The sequence below is a fragment of the Cervus elaphus genome, chromosome 29, assembly GCF_910594005.1.
Source record: "Cervus elaphus chromosome 29, mCerEla1.1, whole genome shotgun sequence".
NCBI classification, from domain to species: domain Eukaryota; kingdom Metazoa; phylum Chordata; class Mammalia; order Artiodactyla; family Cervidae; genus Cervus; species Cervus elaphus.
Window position 1 is genome coordinate 22,450,779 of NC_057843.1, and position 25,051 is coordinate 22,475,829.

Sequence of the window (25,051 nt, forward strand, 5' to 3'; positions counted from 1 at the left end):
ACAATTTCATAATCTCCTTTCTACCTGTTTTTTTCTTGGCACCCTCGACAGCTTATAGGATCTTAGTTCTCAACCAAGGCTCCCTGGAGGGAAAACTCAGAGTGCTAAAAACTGCACCACCAGAAAGCTTGAAGAATTCCACCTTTTGACAGACATTTGTTAGAAAGTCATAGAACTGTTCCACAGTATAAAGTGAACAAATACTGTTTTGTGATAGCTATCTATAGACAAAATAAGGACTTAGTTTTTTCAAATAAAAAAACTCAAGAAGTTGACCTTGATAAGTATTTAATAAATAAAACAAATTACAATTTGAATCATAGAAAGGGGAATATATTTTCTAAATTTCAGTACATGTAAGCACACACATCTTTTATATGAAAATATGAAATATTGAGATACAATAACATTTAATATATAAAATATAAATTAATAACATCAAAGCAGTTGTTGCTTATAGACTGATACTCCTGCAGCTGGGTACTTTTATATCTCCTTGCTTATTACCACTGACAAGTATTGGCTGAGTTAATTCAATAAATTTGGTGGCTGAAGCAGAATTCAGAGTCTTCTGAAATGACCCCAGGTGAGTATACGAGGGTGATGTGGCATCTTAGTCAGTGAGAGTCATGTCAAGGTCAGATCGGTCTCCATCCTACATTCTTAACCTTTCCTGCAAGCTGGTTGATGAAGAGAGAGAAGGCTCTCCTTATATCCAGTCTGACGATTTCCCAGGCACAGTCGCTGTATTCCTTCTCATTCAGGTAGACATGGATTCCCTGGAAGTACGTTGTCACGGCATCTTTGGGGCCCGTCCTTCCCAGGGCAGAGTCTTCCTCTCCCGTCACCTGCTGCCAACAGTCATCCAGGTCAGCCAGCCGCTGAACAAGTCCAGTGCAGAGCTGCTTCAGGAGGGTGGAGTCCCAGGCAGCAGAGGAGTGCTTTGTGTTGAAGACATTGAAGCTCTGCTGGAGCATCTCATGGAGCACAGAGATGGCCTGGGCCTCCTGCAGCTGGACGCCCTCCACCATCTCCTGGGGAAAAGCGAAGTCTTTTCTGTCCTGCAGACAGAGGTGAGGGGAGAGTCTCCTCATTTGGTCCAGGAGAGTGAGGTTCTTCTCAGTGGCAGCCAGCACTTGGTTCAGAGACAGGTCACAGCCCAGGGATCCTCCAGGGCCGTAGCTGACCAGCACCAGGGCCATCAGTAGAGAAAGCACGAAGGCCATGGGGAAGATGAGGCTGATGCTGGGCTGATGGAGATGGCGTCTGCTGAACCTTGAGGTAGGTTCTCTGATGCCATGCTTTCTAAGCAAGGCATTAAATAGGGAACACAGTAGTTTTCATTTTCTAATCATTTCTATACACTTTTACTTCCTTTTTTGGTTTTCTGTTTTGTATTTTCAATACAGTCAAAGAAATTTTCTTCCTTCTAGGCTGTTAATTTTGCCTTTTCCTAGTGACTTCAGAAGTTCCCATCCAAATGAATATTTTTCAATCAAATGGGAAAGGTCTTTGTCTTAAGTCTGTATTGATGGACATGTGTACTTACACACGTTATTGCCCTTTTCTCTCATTCATAAGTGTCGCTGTCCTCTCATCCATGAACACATTGTTGGCTTGCTCTTAGGCTCCTTTTTTCCCTCTTAGTTTCCATAGGAAGCCAGGCTCTGTCAGCCCTATCGTTTCCCTATTTGTAAGAGATTTACCAGATCACTCTGGCAGTTAAGCTCATGAAAACAAAGGATGAGTTTTCCTTAGTGTTTGATTTAGAGAAGAAGCTGATTATTATCAGTCCTTGAACTCCTCCCACATTTCTCTTCCTTCTGGAACACATTCCTGCAGATCCCTGCCCTTCAGGGAACCACGAGGGCAGGTCTATTACAGACATCACCCTTTCTTTCCACCATTTTCTTATTGGACACCTGTGGTGCTCCACAGACTGGGCCAATACACCCACCAGAATCCTAGTTCTTCTCAGGGATCATGGGTGAGGAGACTCTAATTCCAGGATAATTGTAGTTTCCCATCAGCACCCCACTCACAAGGGCGAGATCACATGGAGCCACAGCCTGTCCTCTGGAGTGACTGAGTCCCTTCGTCACTTGCTGGACTCCCTCCATGAGGGCAGGCTCACCACATCTGTGGCCTCAACATCCCCTTTCTGTGGAGGGCTTGTTTATTTGTTGGGAAAATAAATTCTCTTCCTAAACCCCATCCTCTCCCCTGGAGTGTTTCTGTGAAGGACCCTAGGTCTTGGTGGTGACCTCCTCTTCTCCTGACCCATTTCCCCAGGTGTCCAAAATATCAGCAGTGCTCAGATGCTGAGAGCAAAAGTGTGTTTGTGTAAGTTGGTGAAGACAATTTCCAACTGCAATCATTTTGCTTTTAGTAGATAAGTAGTATTTACTTTGCCAAGTATAGTTTTTATTTTTCAACTCTTTACTTAAACACTTCAACACTTGTTCTGCTCAGAGTTTCTGAGCTGGATGAAGGAGATTCAGTGATGGTGTTGTCTCTTGATGGAAGCTTATGTCACAGAATCTATTGAGTTGCAGTTGTTTACTCAGGCAGTTGTTTCCAACCTGCATCTCTGTTCCTCTTTTTCTGTTTCCTCTGAGAATGTGGGGCAGTGAGACCCAGTCTATGAGATCAGGAGAAATAGCCTTCTTTCCTTGAGTGTGGTTTTTCATTGAAACATTTTATATACACTTAGTGACTTATTGGACAAGATTTGTTTCACTGCTCCTTCTCTGGCTGTAATTCATGATCAGGTGAGAATAAGAAAGGGAAGTAAAGAAAGCCCGAGGGGTTGCATCACTTTCAAGAGGTTAGATTTTTTTTGTTTCTCTTTGCAATTATGCTAGAAAGTAAAATTCCACAGTTGTTCTGTGGACAACTAGAAAACAAGGGTAAGTCTCAATGTCATGAATATGAAAGAAATGAAGTTGCTTTCCCTGACACAGTGATGTGTCTCGGTTAGCCAACTTCAGGGCAGCATAGCTGGGGCCTAGGCTGTGGCAGAAGGGAAGGATCAGGTCAATATGAACAACAGAAAGGCTGAGACATGACTGCTTCTGATAAAAGCTCAAGGAAGGAGAAGTCCTGAGTCTGTGGACTGCCATCAGCTTTGTAAGACCAGCCACCTGATTTTTCTTTCCTTTAATCCATATGTGGTCAGTGTAAGAGAAGAAGGAAGAAGTCACACGCACCAGTTCATGGGAGATGGGCAATCAGAAGCCCACTTGCTCGAACACTAACCCTCTCTCACAGGGTCAAGGAGACCAGCCTTGCTGTGCATCTGTGACAAATCCACCTGGGCAATGAGAAGTTGCATTGAAAAAAATTAGAATGAAAGGGAATGAAACGATTCCAAAAGATCCTGATCTTAATCTGGGTAATAAGAATTATGATATGAAAAATGATAACTGAATTGTATTGATTGCTAACCCTAATCTCCCTAATATCCCACTTTGTGATATGATCCCACTGATGGGTTGGGTTTCTTTGGGTTTTTAAGAATTTGAAATGTATTTATTTCATGTATTTATTTGGCTGTGCTAGGTCTTAGGTCAAGATATTTTTTATTTTGGCATAATGTAGATTTTCACTTAATACACCATTTCCTACCTAAGAAGCATCTCGTATGCCAAGTGCCCTGACTGCATGGTGACCTGATGCCCACTAAACGTCTCGGTGTGCTTGGTACGGTCATGGGATTATTTTATTTGCTAGTAAAATTTTTAAATGTGTAGATATGCTTTGGAATGCTAGAAAAGATTTACCTATTCTAATTTGCACAGGTGGAATTTTTGCATTAAAGATTAGAGTTGAGCAAGGCACAGATAAGGCATAGTCATCTTTAGGGTAGACATGAAATAATGGTGAAACCGTTGTATACACCTGTCACAGTAATAATGCTCACAGCTCTTTAATGTGTCCCTGATGCTTTGTATAATGTACTCATTTAAGATAATTTTGCAGGTTGGTATATTAACATCATATAGAGTACATAACATGAGATGGTATATTGAGTGGAGTACAGTATTTTCGTTATCCCTATTTTGATTTTATTTGGAGAATAATTGCTTTACATTGTTGTGTTGGTTTCTGCTGTACAACAACATCAAATAGCTATAAGTACACATATATCCACTGCCAAGTCCTTAGTTTAAAGCTGAGAAAACAGTAGCATTGGATAGAAGAATCGACTGGACTAAATGATGCAGGGAATTGTGGGGCAAGGAAAGCGATGCCCAGATAAGAAATATACTGGTCACCTGAGAAGACAAGAGTAACCCACAAAAATAAAAACAAAAAATGTAGCAAGATTGGCGTTGTCAAACAGTTTAATTGGTAAAACTATTTTAAGCTTAAAATTATGATTATTATCATTATTACACTTACACTTTTATTGACACCCCTGAGGACCAGCAGTATCCTACCGTTGTGCAGGATGCTGGGTGGGAAGAAGAAATGGAGACTCGCTCCTGCTCTGGGGAGTCAGTTCCTCCCCATTTAAGGGACTGTCAGTTAGAAGGTCCTGATGGAGGATGTGTGTGGGGGAGGGAAGTTTAAAATGAAAAGAAAGGCTTTGATCTTGAAAAGTACAGATTATAGGAAATTCTTAAAATAATAAAAGTTGACATATGGTGAATGAAATGTAGAAATTGGTCAGATCTTTGTTGATCAATTTTGATGAATGAATCCTGGCTTGTTACTGCAGGAACTTGGATATACTTCAATAAAAGTCTTTTCTGTACAACATGTTGACATATTGATTTTCAAAATCTTTCTTAGAAAATCTTACTAGAATGCTTCGGAAGATGGTGGAAGAATAGGAAGGGGAGACCACTTTCTCCCCCACAAATTCGTGGAAAGAACATTTGAACACCGAGCAAATTCCACAGAACAACTTCTGAATGCTGGCAGAGTACATCAGACACCCAAAAAGGCAGCCCATTGTCTTTGAGAGGAGGTAGGACAAAATATAAAAGATAAAAAGAGAGACAAAAGAGGTAGGGACAGAGATCCATTCAGGGAAGGGAGCCTTAAAAAAGAGAATTTTCCAGACACCAGGAAACACTCTCTCTGGCGGGTCTGTGGCGAGCCTTGGAATCTCAGAGGGCAAAATAAGCGGAAGGAAAAATAAATACATAGTGAAATCCCACAGATTAAGTGCCTAACAGCAACTCCCAGCACAGCAGCAGCCCAGACACTGGCATCCCCCACTTGCAAGCAGGGGAGGGACAGGGAGGAGCAGGTGCATTGCTTAGGGTAAGGTCTGAGCCTGAATACCCTGAGGGCAATCTGAGGGAACTAGGTTGAGACAGCAATCCAAACTGTGGGATAGCTATCCCGGGAGCCCCGTGAAAATCCCAAACCTAAGACACCGCCAGACAGGCTCAGAGGACAAAGGACTGAGCAGAGCCAGCCGGCTGCAGACCGGCCCATTCCCCGCCGGAGACAGGCAGAGGAGGGCAGCCAGAGCAGGAAGGGGGCAATCGGCCCCAGAGAGGCATCTACCGAACTGCAAGCAGACTTCTCTGCTAACCAAGACTTCTTGGGGATCTGGATGGTAGACATCTGCCGGTAGGGTCGCAGCCAGAGACCAGCTCCCCAGAAGAGACACAGGGCACACCTAAGAAGGCCATAAAACCAAGCAGCTGTAACTGGGGAGAGGGTAAACTGCAGCCTCCACCTGGGGTGAATACGCGTGCCTAGCACCGGGCCACCTGAGCGGCTCAGGCCTGGGAAGGGCGCAAAACACTGGCCCAACCAAGTCTGCGCCTTTGTGAAGTACCCGAGAACCTGGACCTGAGCGGCTTAGACCTGGGAAGTGCATGTAAACCAGGGCCCGCCTCAGACAGTTCCTGGCAGAGCAACCGAGAGTCTGAGCAGTGTGGACGGGGAAAGCACACACACCGTGAGCGGGCGCAAACCAGTGTGGCTGAGCCACTGTGACCACACGCCAGTGAGATTTGTTCACAGTGTTCCTCCCTCCCCAAAGCATGACTGAACAAACGAGCCTAAAAAAAAGTGACCACCACCCGCCCCTTGTGTCAGGGCGGAAATTAGACACTGAAGAGACCAGCAAACAGAAGCTAAAATAAACAGAGGGAACCGCTTTGGAAGTGACAGATGCAATAGATTAAAACCCTGTAGCTAGCACTGACTACATCGGAAGGGGCATATAGACCTTGAGAAGTACAAGCCGGACCAAGGAACTATCTGAAGATGAACTGACCCCACACTGTCTGCAACAGCTCCAGAGAAACTCTTAGATATACTTTTACTACTATCATTTTTTAAATTTAAAAACATTAAAATTTTTTTTACTTTATTTATTTTTTAAGTCCCCATTACTCCTTTAATTTTCATTTTTTATAACCTACTATTACCTTGCAAAAAAAAATCCTATTTTTAAAGCAAACTTCATATATTATAATTATATTTTTATAATTATATTTTATATGAATATATTTATATTGATATATTAATATTTTCATATAATTATAATAAAAACTTCACATATTATAATCTCTGTGACTAATTTTTGTTTGTTTTCATTTTTTTTAAATATTGTATTTTTGGGAATATAATCTCTACTCAAGATTTTTAATCATTGCTTTTTGGTATTTGTTATCAACTTTGTACTTTTAAGAACCCAAACGTCAGTAGCCATTATTACTTGGGAGCCGCATCACTAGCCTGATTGCTCTCTACACCTTTGGACTCTCCTTTTTCTTCACCAGGTCGCCTCTATCTCCCCCCACCTCCTTTTCTTCTCTACCCAACTCGGTGAATCTCTTTGTGTGTTCCAGGCTGTGGAGAACACTTAGGGAACTGATTACTGGCTGGATCTGTCTCCCTCCTTTTGATTCCCCCTTATACCCTCCTGGCCACCGCTGTCTCCTTCCTCCCTCTTCTCCTCTCTGTGTAACCCCATGAACATCTCTGAGGGGTCCAGACTGTGGAGAGCACATAGGGAAGTGATTACTGGCTACCTTGCTCTTTCACCTTTTGACACACCCTCTGCTCCTCCTGGTCACCTCTAACTCCTTCTTCCCTCTTCTCTTCTCCATGTAACTCTGTGTGCCTCTCCGGGTGTCCCTCACTGCGGAGAAACTTTTCATCATTAACCTAGATATTTTGTCATCAGTGCTGTATAGATGGAGAAGTCTTGAAGCTATTGTAAGAGTAAGACTGAAAACCAGAGGCAGGTTAATGTCCAGAGGCAGGCTTAAGTCCAAATCCTGAGAACACCAGAGAACTCCTGAATCCAGGGAGCATTAAATGATAGGAGCTCATCACACGCCTCCATACCTACACTGAAACCTAGCACCACCCAAGGCCAACAAGTTCCAGAGCAAGACATACTATGTAAATTCTCCAGCAACACAGGAGGCTGACCAAAGTCACACCAAACCCACTGACATCTCCAAACTTATTACTGGACACTTCATTGCACTCCAGAGAGAAGAAACCCAGCTCCACCCACTGGAACACCAACACAAGCTTCCCTAACCAGAAAACCTTGACAAGTGACCCGTCCAACCCCACCCACAGCGAGGAAGCTCCACAATAAACAGGAACCACCAACTGCCAGAATAGAGAAAGGCCACCCCAAACACAGCAATATAAACAAGATGAAACGGCAGAGAAATACCCAGCAGGTAAAGAAAAGGATATATGCTCACCAAACCAAACGAAAGAGGGAGAGATAGGGAATCTACCTGATAAAGAATTCCAAATAATGATAGTGAAAATGACCCAAAATCTTGTAAGCAAACTGGAGTTACAGATCAATAGCCTGCAGAGAAGGATCAAAGATGCAAGGAAGGTTTAGCAAATACCTAGAAGACAAAAAAAGAGTCAATATATAATGAATAATGCAATAAGTGAGATCAAAAGCACTCTGGAGGGAACCAAGAGTAGAATAAAGGAGGCAGAAGATAGGATAAGTGAGGTAGAAGATAGAATGCTAGAAATAAATGAAACAGAGAGGAAAAAAGAAAAAAGAATTCAAAGAAATGAGAACAACCTCAGAGACCTCTGGGAAAATGTGTAATGCCCCAACATTCGAATCATAGGAGTCCCAGAAGAAGAAGATAAAAAGAAAGACCATGAGAAAATACTTGAGGAGATAATAGTTGAAAACTCCCCTAAAATGGGGAAGGAAATAATCACCCAAGTCCAAGAAACCCAGAGAGCCCCAAACAGGATAAACCCAAGGCGAAACACTCCAGGACAGATATTAATCAAATTAACAAAGATCAAACACAAACAACAAATATTAAAAGCATCAAGGGAAAAACAACAAATAACACACAAGGGGATTCCCATAAGGATAACAGCTGAACTTTCAATAGAAACTCTTCAGGCCAGAAGGGAAAGGCAGGACGTACTTAAAGTGATGAAAGAAAATAACCTACAGCCCAGATTACTGTACCCAGCAAGGATCTCATTCAAATATGAAGGAGAAATCAAAAGCTTTACAGACAAGCAAAACCTGAGGGAATTCAGCACCACCAAACCAGCTCTCCAACAAATGCTAAAGGATCTTCTCTAGACAGGAAACACAGAGTAGTTGTAGAAACTTGAACCCAAAACAATAAAGTAAATGGCAATGGGGTCATACTTATCAATAATTACCTTAAATGTAAATGGGTTGAATGCCCCAACCAAAAGACAAAGACTGGCTGAATGGATACAAAAACAAGACCCCTATATATGCTGTCTACAAGAGACCCACCTTGAAACAAGGGACACATGCGGACTGAAAGTGAAGGGCTGGAAAAAGATATTCCATGCAAACAGAGTCCAAAAGAGAGCAGGAGTACCAACACTCACATCAGATAAAATAGACTTTAAAACAAAGGCTCTGAACAGAGACAAAGATAGACAGGACATAATGATCAAAGGTCAATCCAAGAAGAAGATATAACAATCATAAATATATATGCACCCAACATAAGAGCACCACAGTATGTAAGACAAATGCTAACAAATATGAAAGGGGAAATTAACAATAACACAATAATAGTGGGAGACTTTAATATTCCACTCACAACTACGGATGGATTAACTAAACAGAAAATTAACAAGGAAACACAAACTTTAAGTGATACAATAGGCCAGTTAGGCCTAATTGATATCTATAGGACATTTCACCCCAAAATAATGCATTTCACCTTTTTCTCAAGCTCACAGGGAACCTTCTCCAGGATAGATCACATCCTGGGCCATAAATCTAGCCTTGGTAAATTCAAAAAAATTGAAATTATTCCAAGCATCTTTTCTGACCACAATGCAGCAAGATTAGATGTCAATTACAGGAGAAAAACTATTAAAAATGCCAACATATGGAGGCTGCACAACACGCTGCTCAACAACCAACAAATCACAGAAGAAATCAAAAAAGAAATCAAAATATGCATAGAAATGAATGAAAATGAAAACACAACAACCCAAAACTTATGGGACACTATAAAAGCAGTACTAAGGGGAAGGTTCAAAGCAAAACAGGCTTACCTCCAGAAACAAGACAAAAGTCAAATAAATAGCCTAACTCTACACCTAAAGCAACTTGAAAAGGAAGAAAATTACAAACCCCAGGGTTAGTAGAAGGGAAAAAATCTTAAAAGATAGGGCAGAAAAAAATGCAAAAGAAGCAAAAGAGACTGTAGCAAAAATCAATAAAACCAAAAGCTGGTTCTTTGAGAAGGTAAATAAAATTGACAAACCATTAGTCAAACTCATCAAGAAACAAAGGGAGAAAAATCAAATAAACAAAATTAGAAATGAAAATGGAGAGATCACAAGAGATAACACAGAAATAGAAAGGATCCTAAGAGACTGTTATCAGCAACTGTATGCTAATAAAAGGGACAACTTGGAAGAAATGAACAAATTCTTAGAAAAGTACAACTTTCCAAAACTGAACAAGGAAGAAATAGAAGATCTCAACAGACCCATCACAAGCATGAAAATTGAAACTGTAATCAGAAATCTTTCAACAAACCAAAGCCCAGGACCAGACGGCTTCACAGCTGAATTCAACCAAAAATTTAGAGAAGAACTAACACCTATCCTACTCAAACTCTTCCAGAAAATTGCAGAGGAAGGTAAACTTCCAAACTCTTTCTATGAGGCCACCATCACCTTAATATCAAAACCTGACAAAGATGTCACACACAAAAAAAACTATAGGCCAATATCACCGAAGAACATAGATGCAAAAATGCTTAACAAAATTCTAGCAAACAGAATCCAACAACATATTAAAGAGATCATACATCACGACCAAGTGGGCTTTATCCCAGAGATGCAAGGAGTCTTCAATATCTGCAAATCAATCAAAGTAATACACCACATTAACAAATTGAAAGATTAAAAACCATATGATTATCTCAGTAGATGCAGAGAAAGCCTTTGAGAAAATTCAACATCCATTTATGATAAAAACCCTCCAGAAAGCAGCAATAGAAGGAACATACCTCAACATAATAAAAGCTATATATGAGAAACCCTCAGCAAACATTATCCTCAATGGTGAAAAATTGAAAGCATTTCCCCTAAAGTCAGGAACAGGAGAAGGGTGCCCACTCTCACCACTATGATTCAGTATAGTTTTGGAAGCTTTGGCCACAGCAATCAGAGCAGAAAAAGAAACAAAAGGCATCCACATTGGAAAAGAAGAAGTAAAACTCTCACTGTTTGCAGATGACATGATCCTCTACAATGAAAACCCTAAAGACTCCACCAGAAAATTACTAGAGCTAATCAAAGAATACAGTAAAGTTGCAGGATATAAAATTAACACACAGAAATCCCTTGCATTCCTATACACTAACAATGAGAAAACAGAAAGACAAATTAAGGAAACAATTTCATTCACCTTTGCAATGGAAAGAATAAAATACTTAGGAATAAATCTACCTAAAGAAACAAAAGACCTATATATAGAAAACTATAAACCACTGATGATAGAAATCAAAGAGGACACAAATAGATGTAGAAATATACCATGTTCATGAATTGGAAGAAGCAATATAGTGAAAATGAATATACTACCTAAAGCAATCTATAGATTCAATGCAATCCCTATCAAGCTACCAATGGTATTTTTCAGAGAACTAGAACAAATAATTTCACAATTTGTATGGAAATACAAAAACCCTCGAAGAGCCAAAGCAATCTTGAGAAAGAAGAATGGAACTGGAGGAATCAACCTGCCTGACTTCAGTCTCTACTACAAAGCCACAGTCAGCAAGACAGTGTGGTGCTGGCACAAAGACAGAAATATAGATCAATGGAACAAAACAGAAAGTCCAGAGATAAGTCCGCACACCTATGGACAACTTATGTTTGACAAAGGAGGCAAGAATAGACAATGGAGAAAAGACAATCTCTTTAACAAGTGGTGCTAGGAAAACTGGTCAACCACTTGTAAAAGAATGAAACTAGAACACTAACACCATACACAAAAATAAACTCAAAATGGATTAGAGATCTAAATGTAAGACCAGACACTATAAAACTCCTAGAGGAAAACATAGGCAAAACACTCTCCAGCATAAACCACAGCAGGATCCTCTATGACCCACCTCCCAGAATATTGGAAATAAAAGCAAAAATAAACAAATGGGACCTTATTAAAATTAAAAGTTTCTGCACAACAAAGGAAACTATAAGCAAGGTGAAAAGACAGCCTTCAGAGTGGGAGAAAATAATAGCAAATAAAGCAACTGACAAAGAATTAATCTCAAAAAGATACACTCAACTCCTGCACCTCAATTCCAGAGAAATGAAAGACCCAATCAAAACGTGGGCCAAACAATTAAACAGACATTTCTCCAAAGAAGACACACAGATGGCTAACGAACACATGAAAAGATCCTCAACATCACTCATTATCAGAGAAATGCAAATCAAAACCACAATGAGGTACCATTACATGCCAGTCAGAATGGATGCTATCCAAAAGTCTACAAGCAATAAATGCTGGAGAGGGTGTGGAGAAAAGGGAACACTCTTACATCGTTGGTGAGAATGCAAACTAGTGCAGCCACTATGGAGAACAGTGTGGAGATTCCTTCAAAAACTGGAAATAGAACTGCCATACGACCCAGCAATCCTGCTGCTGGGCATACACACTGAGGAAACCAGAACTGAAAGAGACACGTGTACCCCAATGTTCATCGCAGCACTGTTCATAATAGCCAGGACATGGAAGCAACCTAGATGCCCATCAACAGATGAATGGATAAGAAAGCTGTGGTACGTATACACAGTGGAATATTACTCACCCATTAAAAAGAATACATTTGAATCAGTTCTAATGAGGTGGATGAAACTGGAGCCTATTATACAGAGTGAAGTAAGCCAGGAAAAAAAACACAGTATAGTATACTAAAGCATATATATGGAATTTAGGAAGATGGTAACAATAACCCTTTATGTGAGACAGCAAAAGAAACACAGATTTACTGAATGGTCTTTTAGACTCTGTGGGAAAGGGAGAGGGCGGCATGATATGGAAAAATGGCATTGAAACATGTAAATTATCATATGTGAAATGAATCGCCAGTCCAGGTTCGATGCATGAGACAGGATGCTTGGGGCTGGTGCACTGGGATGACCCAGAGGGGTGGGATAGGGAGGTAGGTGGGAGGGGAGTTCAGGATGGGGAACACATGTACACTCATGGCAGATTCAAGTCAATGTGTGGCAAAACCAATACAATGCTGTAGAGTAAAATTAATTAATTAATTAATTTTAAAAAAGGACGTAGGGAAAAAACAAAGAAAATCATACTATTTCAAGACAGACAACATACGTATTTCCAGTAATGAGCCTCCTGTTCAAAACTCAGCCACACGTATTTCCATGGTGGTGAATAAAAGATATGGTGGTTGTGCATGAGATAGTTCATCATATTGCAAATGGTCAAATATCAAAGTTTTGGCTTAGCTTCTGGTTCAAGATGGCAGAGTAGAAGGACATGCACTTATCTCCTCACACAAGAGCAACGAAATCGCAACTAGCTGATGAACAACCATCCAGAGGAGGACTCTGGAGCCCACTAGAAAAGGATGCCCCAGGTCCAAACACAAAGAAGAAACTACAATGAGATGTAGGAGGTGCTCAAGCACAATAAAAATAAATTCCATACCTGTCAGATGGGAAACCAACAAACCGGAAAACAGTAATACCAAAAAAGTTCTCCTACTGGTGTGAAGGTTCTGAAGCTCATGTCATGCTTCCAAGCCTGTAAAGGGACTGGGAATCCCCAGGTAATCTGACTCTGAAGGCCAGTAGGATTTGATTCCAGGACTTCCACAGGACTGTGGGAGAGACTCTTCTTGCAGGGGCCAGACAAAGTCTTGCATGCACCAAGACCCAGGGGAATGGAGCAGTGACCCCACAGGAGACTGAACCAGACCTAGGTCCTAAAGTTGGAGTCTCCTATGGAAGTGTGGTTCAGAAGTGGCTTGCCCTGGGGACAAGGGTACTAGCAGCAGCAATCCTGGAAGGTGGCCCTTGGTCTAAGCCCCTTGGAGGTCGCCGAAAATCAAGCACTTCATTCATTAGTAATGTTTCTCACTTCTTTAGTATGAGAAGAGGTAAAACTGGCTTCTGAACCACTTGTTGGGTTTTGTTCCTTCAGTAGCAAAACAGAGGCTCCAGGAGGTGACGTTGCCAGCAAGTATGGACAAGGGATTTTATGGAAATGAGAAGTAGGATTGAACCTCAGACAGCCCAGAACTGGAGACCAGAACCATACACTTCACAGCCCCTGATGTTTCTTTGCTGTCTCTGATTGTCTTTGATTATCTGCACTGATCCGCAATCTCTATTCTTTCCCTGTTATCGTACCTATGTGAGATCAAGCATTTTTGACTAATTCATCTTTCTCAAAGAGTTTTTTATGAACTCATAGGAATGCTTTTAGAAGTATGAAACCACAAACTTGGAATGCTCTTCAGCATAAAGCAAAGGAAAGCTCTCACACTGAAAGCACTATGGAACTAGCACCCAAGGTGAAAAGAAAATACCTTTGCCGGGGGCCTAGCTCCTTTCCAGTGTCACCTTCCAGTCATTGTCTCAGGCCAGCTGTCCTGGTTCCTCCGTGAGGGCAGCCACTCTGTGATCCTCACAGCCCTGATGATTTCTGCCAGGAGCGTTTGATGCCTCTTGTGTTATATGCCCTCATTGAATCCAAACAGTAATTATATGAAAACCACTCACTGTCCCCATATTAAAGATGAGGAAACTGACCTGTAGTGTTTGTGATATGTTTCAGGGTCACACTGTGGGTAAATAGCAGAGCTGGGAACCAGAGGTTTTGACATTTCTAGAACTCCTTTCACTTGGGCTCTCTTCCTGTGGCTTCCACTCTGACTACACCATGCAGCTAGAAACCAAAACAGAACAGAGCTCCTGTGTTGGAAGCAGTGAAGGTACTATGTAAGGGCGTAAACTGCTCAGTCAGGCAGGACTGAGGAGAAGGTGGGAGACAGAGTAATAGGAATCAGGAGAGGCCAGTTAACACCATACGTCATCAGCTTTCCAGGAGGAGGAGACTGCTTCCCTCATATACTTATATCAACCATTCTGTAATGAGTGGGTATAAATTAGTGATGCCTATGACATCAAGATTAACCATTTTCTACAATTTCATAATTTCCCTTCTTCTTTTTTCTATTTGGCACCCTCCACAGCTTATAGGATCTTAGTTCCTCAACCAAGGCTCCCTGAAGGAAAAAAGAGTCCTAACAACCACACCCACAGAAAATTCTCAGAATTCCACCTTTTGACAAACATTTCCTAGAAAATGATAGAACTGTTCCACAGTATAAAGTGAACAAATACTATTTTCTGATAGGTGTATGTAGACAACATAAGGATTTATGTTTTCAAATTAAAAACTCAAGAAATTTATCTTGATAACTATTTAATAAACAAAGCAAATAACAATTTTAATGAAAGAGGGAAATATATTTTCTAAATTTTAATACAATGTAAACATACACATCTTTTATATGAAAATATAAATATGATGAGATAAAATATTACTTGAACTAAATAAAGAATAAATAAATAACATCAGGGCAGTCATCACTTATGAATTGATACCCCTGCACTTGAATACTTTGATATCTACTCGCTTATTATCACTGACAAGTATTGGCTGAGTTAATTCAATAAATTTGGAGGCTGAAGCAGAATTCAGAGTCTTCTGAAATGACCCCAGCTGGGTATACAAGGATGACGTGGCATCTTAGTCAGTGAGAGTCATGTCAAGGTCAGATCAGTCTCCATCCTACATTCTTAACCTTTCTTGCAAGCTGGTTGATGAAGAGAGAGAAGGCTCTCCTTATATCCATTCTGACGATTTCCCAGGCACAGTCGCTGTATTCCTTCTCATTCAGGTAGACATGGATTCCCTGGAAGTACGATGTCAGGTCCTGTGTGGGGTCCATCCTTCCCAGGGCAGAGTCTTCCTTTCCCATCACCTGTCACCGGCAGTCGTCCAGATCGGCCAGCTGCTCAAGCAGTCCAGTGCGGAGCTGCTCCAGGAGGGTGGTGTCCCAGGCAGCAGAGGAGCGCTTTGTGTCAAAGACGCTGAAGCTCTGCTGGAGCATCTTGTGGAGCACAGAGATGGCCTGGGCATCCTGGAGCTGGCTGCCCTTCACCATCTCCTGGGGAAAAGCAAAGTCTTTTCTGTCCTGCAGACCGAAGCGAGGGGAGAGCCTCCTCATTTGGTGCAGGAGAGTGAGGGTCTTCTCAGTGCCAGCCAGCACTTGGTTCAGAGACAGGTCACAGCCCAGGGATCCTCCAGGGCCGTAGCTGACCAGCACCAGGGCCATCAGTAGAGAGAGCACGAGGGCCATGGGGAAGATGAGGCTGCTGCTGGGCTGGCGGAGACGGCGTCTGCTGAACCTTGAGGTAGGTTCTCTGATGCCATGCTTTTTAAACAAGGCCATTAAATAGGGAACACAGTAGTTTTCATTTTCTAATCATTCCTATACACTTTTACTTCCTTTTTTGATTTTCTGTTATGTATTCTAAATACAGTCAAGTAAATTTTTTCCTTCTAGACTGTTAATTTTGCCTTTTCCTAGTGACTTCAGAAGTTCCCATCCAAATGAATATTTTTCAATCAAATGGGAAAGGTCTTTGTCTTAAGTCTGTATTGATGGACATGTGTAATTACATACGTTATTGCCCTTTATCTCTCATTCATAAGTGTTGCTGTCCTCTCATCCATGAACACATTGTTGGCTTGCTCTTAGGCTCTGTTTTTCCCTCTTAGTTTCTATAGGAAGCCAGGCTCTGTCAGCCCTATCGTTTCCCTATTTGTAAGAGATTTACCAGATCACTCTGGCAGTTAAGCTCTTGGAAACAAAGGATGAGTTTTCCTTAGTGTTTGATTTAGAGAAGAAGCTGATTATTATCAGTCCTTGAACTCCTCCCACATTTCTCTTCCTTCTGGAACACATTCCTGCAGTTCCCTCAGGGAACCAGGAGGGCAGGTCTATTACAGACATCACCCTTTCTTCCCACCATTTTCTTATTGGACACCTGTGGTCCTCCACAGACTGGGCCAATACACCCACCAGAATCCTAGTTCTTCTCAGGGCACATGGGTGAGGAGATTCTAATTCCAGGATAATTGTATTTCCCCAGCAGCACCTCACTCACAAGGGAAAGATCACATGGAGCCACAGCCTGTCCTCTGGAGTGAGTGAGTCCCTTCCTCACCTGCTTGACTTCCTCCCTGAGGACAGGCTCACTACATCCTGTGGATAAGAATCTCCTTTCTGTGGAGGGCTTGTTTATTTATTGGGAAGATAGTCTTCCTGAAACCCCACCCGCTCCCCTGGAGTGGTTTTGTGAAGGACTCTAGTTCTCGGTGGTGACCTCTTCTTCTCCTGACCCATTTCCCCAGGTGTCCAAATTGTCAGCACTGCTCAGAAGCTGAGAGCCAAAGTGTGTTTGCGCAAGCTGGTGGAGGAGTTTCCAACTGCAATTATTTTACCTTTTCATAGATAAATAATATTTACTTTGCCAAATATAGGCTTTATTATTCAACCCTTTTACTTAAACTCTTCAACACTTGCTCTGCTCAGAGTTTTTGAGCTGAACGAAGGAGATTCAGTGATGGTGTTGTCCCTCATTGGAAGCTTATGTCACAGAATCTAATGAGTTTCAGTCATTTATTCGGGCAGTTGATTCTACTGGGCATCTCTGTTCCTCTATTTCTGTCTCCTCTGAGGTTGCAAGGCAGTGAGACCCAGGTTACTAGATTAGGACAAACAGCCTTCTTTCCTTTACCAGAGCATACTTTTTCATTTAAACTGTTTATATACACTTAGTGACTTATTGGACAATGTTGGTATTCCTCTTCTGCTCTGGTTCTATTTCGTGATGAGACAAGAACAATAAAGGGAAGTAAAGAAAGCCCGAGGGGCTGCATCTCTATCACTATCAAGACGTTAGATTTTTTTTTTTTTTTCTCTTTGCAACTCTCCTATAAAGTAAAACTGCATAGTTGTTTTGTGGGCAACAAGAAAACAAGGGTAAGTCTCAATGTCTTGAATATGGAAGAAGGGAAGTGGTTTTCCCCTGACGTCATAGGTATTCTGAGTTAGCAAACTGCAGTGAGGCACGCCTGGGGAGTAGGCTGTGGCAGAGGGGGAGGATGAGGCCAATATGAACAACAGAAAGCCTGGGACAGGGCTGCTTCTTACAGAAGCTCAATGAAGGCCAAGTCCTGAGTCAGTTGACTGCCTTCAGCTTTGTAAGACCAGCTAGCTGATTTTCCTTTCCTTTAATCCACATGTGATCAGTATAAGGGGAGATGGAAGAGAGATGGGGAATCAGAACCCCAGTTTCTAGAACACAAACCCTTTCTGGCAGGGTTGAGGAGACCAGCCTTGCCTAGCATCTGTGTGGTTGATAAATGCACTTGGGCAATGAGAAGATGCTTTGAAAAAACTACAATGATAGGGAGTGAAATGATTCCAAAAGATCCTGATCTTAATCTGGTGAACAGTAAAATTATGATATTAAAAGTAAGAGCTGCATTTTATTGATTGCTAACCCTAATGATCTCTTTAATATTTCAGTTTCTGATATGATCACAATCATGCGTTGTGTTTCTGCAGGTTTTTGAAGAATTTTAAAAATATTTATGTGCTTATTTGACTGGGCCAGGTCTTAGTTGAAGCATGCTGGATATTGCATCTTCCTTGCTTCATGCAAGATCTTTATTTGGGCCATAGGAAGTCTTGCCTGCCTCATGCAGGATCTAGTTCCCTGAACAGAGATCCAACTCAGGCTCCCTGCTTTGGGAGCATGGAATCCTGGCCACTGGACCATCAGGGAAGTCTTAAGGGGTAGGGTTTCAATATATGAATTTGGGGAACATACACACATTCAGTCTGTAACATGGTAATAAGAAGATACCAAGGTATTGTGTTTATGGTAAGGATTCATTAGGATATGTTTCCTTCTCTGTATTTATTTGCGGAGAAAGAACACATTGCCTGATGCTACCCTCACTTTTTATGGCACATCCACCCTGAATTGTTTACTAATTAAATGTCATTCATGTTGTACTGTGAACCTAATTACCAAGGATCTACCAGGCTTCCCTCATGCTCAGATGGTAAAGAATCCGCCTGCAATGCAGGAGACCAAAGTTCAATCCCTGAGTTGGGAAGATCCCCTGGAGAAGGACATGGTAACCCACTCCAGGATTCTTGCTTGGAGAATTCCTTGGGCACAGGAGCCTGACAGGCTACAGTTTATGGGGTCACCAAGAGTCGGAATCAACTGAGAGACTAGTACTTTTGCCAGAGAAATTCCACAGACTATCAATGTTCATCAAAATGACAGTGACAACAACAACGATTTCCTTAGCCTCTGTAAGGGACTCACTTAATCCTTCCAACATAGTTGAAACTGAGTTGATATTCTCCTTTTCAAGCGTCCCCTGCTAAGACTTTATTTGAATAAAATAATCTAAGAATGAATTCACAAACCTGGGTTTCAAAACCTAATATGTCAGGTTCCAAACTCCCTATCCACAGCATAAACACCTGAGCACACTGCATGTACTGAACTCTCACTTATTTCCCTATTTTACTTCTAACACAAGATGTTCCTTTTTGTTTCATACCTCGATGTTACAAAGCTCTTATTTCCAATAATTAACGCCTCCCTCCAAATTCTAGATAAGCTGAGCGATTTACAAAGTATCCTGATTATTTTTTAGAAGAAGCAAAATGAACTTATCAAGTGGTAGTTATTACTGAGAGTCTAACTGTGCTTGACAAAATTAATAATTCTAATAAATATAAAATAATCATAGTTCACTGTCCAAGATGACTCATAGATTGTTAAGTGATCCTCACCATAAAATTGAAATACATGATGGACAAGGTCCTTGAGAGTTATGACCCCTGCGCGAGATTTGGATTACAAACATTTCAGTGAATCCACTGTAGAAAAGCCCAAGCTGACGGTACATGTGGATATAGGTAAAAAATACTTAATGCTACCAAATTACATGAATATGGGAAATGACTGGAAGAATACCAGGCGACACATGCTAACGCGTGAGTTGTGAGGGACGGAGCAGAGCATCCCCATGGCCATCAGCAGGGAAACAGGAGTCCAGAAAGTCAGCACTTGCCCTGGGCCTCAGGGAAACAGCTCAGGTCCTGCTCTGAGCTAAGCCGCCCTCCAAGCTCCTTTCGCTGCGCCCCAACGGCCGGGAGGGGGCGCACGATCTCTCAGGAACTGACAGACCGGCGACGCAAACCCAGCTGGACCCGCCTCCAGGTACAGAGCGGCCAACTCGGGCGGCGGATCCACGGGGAGAACTCGGGGGTCGCCCTCGGAGGGAGCCGCCGGAGCCCAGGGAGCGCTTGTGGCCGCGCGAGCAGAGAGGAAACTTCTTTTTCAGGCCGACTGCCCAGGGCAGCTTTGCCGCCGCTTCTGTCAGAGCCTTTGATGTCTGCACCTGCCCTTGTATCCACCCTCCCCTTCCTGGGAGGAGATTTTACCCAGAGCGATTTACAGCGGTGCCCGTTTATTCTGCGATTGGTGGCTGGAAATCCAATGGCAACCCACTCCAGTACTCTTGCCTGGAAAATGCCATGGACAGAGGAGCCTGGTAGGCTGCAGTCCATGGGATCGCGAAGAGTCGTACACGACTGAAGCGACTTAGCAGTAGCAGCAGCAGATGGCTGAAAATCAGAGCATGTTGTGGTATGTTTTCAGATTCAGGGCTGTCTAGGGCAAAGGACTAATTCAGGGACAATGGGAAAAGCATTTACAATCCGGACAGAAATCTACTAGATATTGGGATCCTCCAGTGCGAAGGAAGATTGGGGACAAGACTGAGACTTAAAGGAGCTCCCAGGGTTGAGAAAATTATTTCATTCAATAGTAATATAAAAGGTAAATTTCTCCTGTAATATTAATTGTTTGAAAAATATTTTAAAATAGATAAGTCTTAAACTCACATCAAGTTGAAATATTTTCCTTATGCCCCAACAGTACTTTTATGTTCCTGGCTTTAATGGAAGCAAAATCATCAGTAAAGTTTTCAAAACTGCTACTATGCATATATCTATCTTCACTGATGGAATGCCATATTTGATAAATTATGACCAAGTAACTATCTTAAATAACCAATCTCAACTAACCAATCTCAAAATCCTTTTCCCTCTCATGTCTTTTAACCAAGGATCATCTATTAAACATTCATTTTTCTATGTAGTCAGTTTTTCATTGGAGAGGTTCAATAACTTTTTCAGAATGTCAAATCATGTGGATAAGTTGCTTAAAAAGCTGCAATCAACATGCTTTTGATTTCAGCATCATGTGTGCTCAGTAGGTATCAACTGTGAAATAGACAGTTGGATATATGATTCCAGCATGCATCTTCGGAAGGCATCACCATCAAGACTGATTTCTAAAGCCCTGAAAACTAGAGCAGCTCATGACCTAGCTCATGAGTTTGAAAAGAAAACATTTCTGGGCCCTGAACACAGGAAAACCACAAGTGTCATTGTCACAAATGAAACTCAGATTGGATACCAGCCAGATGGCAGGATGGCACTGTGAGTGTGGAGCCTGGGATCTGGTTAAAGACCTTGAAATCTGTGTGTCCTCTAGCTGGAGATCACGGAGTTTGAACAAAAATGAATAATGAACTTGTTTCCATGGGTAAAGTGACAATGCAAGAGCAATGGGTACATTGTGTATGGATCAGAAATTCATAGAAGAAACCTGCATTTCCAGTGGATATGATGGGGAAAGGTTGTCACCTATTCTAGCATACTGGTCTTAAAACTAAATCTCAACTCCACAGCTCTACTCAGCTCTACTCTGTGATGCTGGGGCTCCAGTTCCTTCCAGTACATTTCTCCTTTGCCTGCAGACTGTTTTTCTTTCAGAGTTCTCCCGAACCAATTCCAAGAGGTGGACTAGAAGGCTGGAGTATGACTGATGACAACCACCATCAATTAGGAACAGGAAAACTAATGGTTGCTGCTAGATGCTCTGTGTCACCAGTCAGATTGGCAAAAACTAAAAAGGATAAGATCCTGCTTTGGTCAATGTGTGAGCACATATAAGGACTTAAATGGTCCTGAGTATAGATTAATGTAGCCATTGTTATCGTGGACAGTTGACAATATGCATGTGCGTGGTTGACGTATTTTGACCAATAAAATTGACTTCATGGCCACTTGTTCAGAGAAAGACACTCACTTGCATTATAAGACAGCTGCATATACTTGTAGCAATCTCTCCTCTAAAAGCACTAATTTCTGAGAAGGACTGACTCTCAGGGGTGACACTGCCAGCACTTAGGGACTGAAGTTTTTATGGAAAACAGCTCGGATCAAACCCAGGACAGCCCAGGCTTGGAGAGCAGAACCTCACACTTCATGGCCCTTGCTCCTTTCGTCCTGACTCTGCTTTTCTGCTGGAAGTCTGAAACCCAACAGAGAATTGAGAAGGTAAATTTACAAGTTTCTTAAAGGAGTAGTAGAGTAGTACTCATACTAAAGAAGCAAGAAACATTATTAATGAGTAATGTGTGTGATATTCTGCATTCATATGAGATCTCTGTGATTTCCCTATCATTCATTTTTATAGTAGATCAAGGCATTTTCTACTAATCCATCTTTCTCAAAGAATTTCTATGACTTCCTAAGAAAACTTCTAGAAGTCTGAAGCACAGAAATTGGAACTGTCTTCAGCATTGAGCACAGGAGAGTTCACACACTGAATATACTGTGAAACTAGCACCCAAGTTAAATATTTTTACCGAAGACCTAGCATCTTTCTAGTGTTGCCTTTCTGTCACTGCCTCAGGCCAGCTGTCCTGTCTCCTCCCTGGGGGCAGCTACTCTGGACTCTCACTGTCCTGAATATTTCTGCCAGGCATATTTTATGCCTCTTGTAATATGGACTCATTGATCCAAACAGTAGTCCTATGAAAAACTACTGTAATTTTCTCCATATTAGAGAAGAAGATCAAGACAGCATGCATGCCTGTGCGCATGCTAAGTTGGTTCAGTCCTGTCTGACTTGTGACCCATGGACTGTAGCTCAAGAGGCTCCTCTGTTTATGGGATTTTCAAGAAAGAACACTGGAGTGGGTTGCCATGTCCTTCTCCTTAGTGTTTGTGATATTTTTCAGGGTCACACTGCTGTGAAATAGCAGAGCTGCAATTCAAAGGTTTTGAAACTTGGAGAACTCTCCCTTCACTTGTGCTGTCTTCCAGTGAATTCCACCGAGAGAACCTTTGAAGCCAGAAACCATCAAAGAATACAGCTCCTGTGTTGGAGGCAGTGAAGATATTGTGTAAGGGAGTGGATTGTTCAGTAAAGCAGGGCTGAGGAGAAGGTGGGAGGAAGAGTAACAAGTGTCAGGATCAGCCACTCGGCACCTTGTGTTGGCAACTTCCCTGGAGGAGGTGAGTCCTCCCACACATACTGACACGAACTGTTCTTTGCTGACTGGGTATAAACTAGCTATACTTGTGACTTCAGGACTAATCATTTACCACAGTTTCAGAGACGCCTTTCTACCTGTTTTTTTGGGGGGCGGGGTGGGTGAGTGGAGGGGTGGCTGCACTCCACAGCTTGCAGAATCTTAGTTCCCTGGACAGATATTCGTGATACCTGAGCTTCTTACACTGGAAGCATGGAGTCCTAACCACTGGACTGCCAGGGAATTCCAGGAGTTCCACCTTTTGACAATCATTTCCTGAAAAGTGTTACAACTATTCTGTAGTATAAATGGACAAATGCTATTCTATGATACGTTTATGTAGACAAAATAAGTATTTATGTCTTCATAATGGAAAAGGCAATGTTTTCCAAGGCAAAGCATTCAATATCACGGTAATCCAAGTCTATACCACAACAAGTAATGCTGAAGAAGCTGAAGTTGAATGGTTCTATGAAGACCTACAAGTTCATCTAGAACTAACACCCAAAAAAGATGTTCCTTTCATTATAGAGAACTGGAATGCAAAAGTAGGAAGTCAAGAAACACCTGGAGTAACAGGCAAATTTGGCCTTGGAGTACAGAATGAAGCAGGGCAAAGGCTAATAGAGTTCTGCCAAGAGATCGCACTGGTCATAGCAAACACCCTCTTCCAACAACACAAGAGAAGACTCTACACATGGACATACCAGATGGTCTACACCGAAATCAGATTGATTATATTCTTTGCAACCAAAGAGGGAGAAGCTTTTATACAGTCAGCAAAAACCAGACTGGGAGCTGACTGTGGCTCAGATCATGAACTCCTTATTGTCAAATTCAGACTTAAATTGAACAAAGTGGGGAAAACCACTAGACCATTCAGGTATGACCTAAATCAAATCCCTTATGACCATACAGTGGAAGTAGGAAATAGATTTAAGGGACTAGATCTGATAGACAGAGAGCCTGATGACCTATGGATGAAGGTTCATGACATTGTACAGGAGACAGGAATCAAGAACATCCCCAAGCAAAAGAAATTCAAAAAAGCAAAATGGCTGTCTGAGGAGGCCTTACAAATAGCTGTGAAAAGAAGAGAAGTGAAAAGCAAAGGAGAAAAGGAAAGATATACTCATTTGAATGCAGAGTTCCAAAGAATAGCAAGGAGAGATAAGAAGCCTTCCTCAATGATCAGTGTAAAGAAATAGAGGAAAACAGTAGAACAGGAAAGACTAGAGATCTCTTCAAAAAATTAGAGATACCAAGGGAATATTTTATACAAAGATGGGCTCAATAAGGGACTGAAATGGTATGGACCTAACAGAAGCAGAAGATATTAAGAAGGGGTGGCAAGAATACACAGAAGAACTGTACAGAAAAGATCTTCATGACCCAGAGAATCATGATGGTGTGATCACTCACACTCAGCTAGAGCCAGACATCCTGGAATGTGAAGTCAAGTGGGCCTTAGGAAGCATCACTACAAAGCTAGTGGAGGTGATGGAATTCCAGTTGAGCTATTTCAAATCCTGAAAGATGATGCTGTGAAAGTGCTGCACTCAATATGTCAGCAAATTTGGAAAACTCAGCAGTGGCCACAGGACTGGAAAAGGTCAGTTTTCATTCCAGTCCCAAAGAAAGACAATGCCAAAGAATGCTCCAACTACCGCACAATTGCACTCATCTCACATGCTAGTGAATAATGCTCAAAAATCTCCAAGCCAGGCTTCAGCAATACGTAAACCATGAACTTCCAGATGTTCAAACTGGTTTTTGAAAAGGCAGAGGAACCAGAGATCAAATTGCCAACATCCGCTGGATCATCAAAAAAGCAACAGAGTTCCAGAAAAACACCTATTTCTGCTTTATTGACGATTCCAAAGTCTTTGACTATGTGCATCACAATGAACTGTGGAAAATTCTTCAAGAGATGGGCATACCAGACCACCTGACCTGCCTCTTGAGAAACCTGTATGCAAGTCAGGAAGCAACAGTTAGAACTGGACACGAAAGAACAGACTTGTTCCA

At 41.8% G+C, this 25,051-nt stretch overlaps 2 pseudogenes; both read right to left on the reverse strand.

Moving 5' to 3' along the window:
- Positions 1-655: 655 nt before the first annotated feature.
- On the reverse strand, positions 656-1,352 carry LOC122685937 (annotated as a pseudogene).
- Positions 1,353-15,325: 13,973 nt separating this feature from the next.
- LOC122685942 lies at positions 15,326-15,896 on the reverse strand (annotated as a pseudogene).
- Between the last annotated feature and the right edge of the window lie 9,155 nt (positions 15,897-25,051).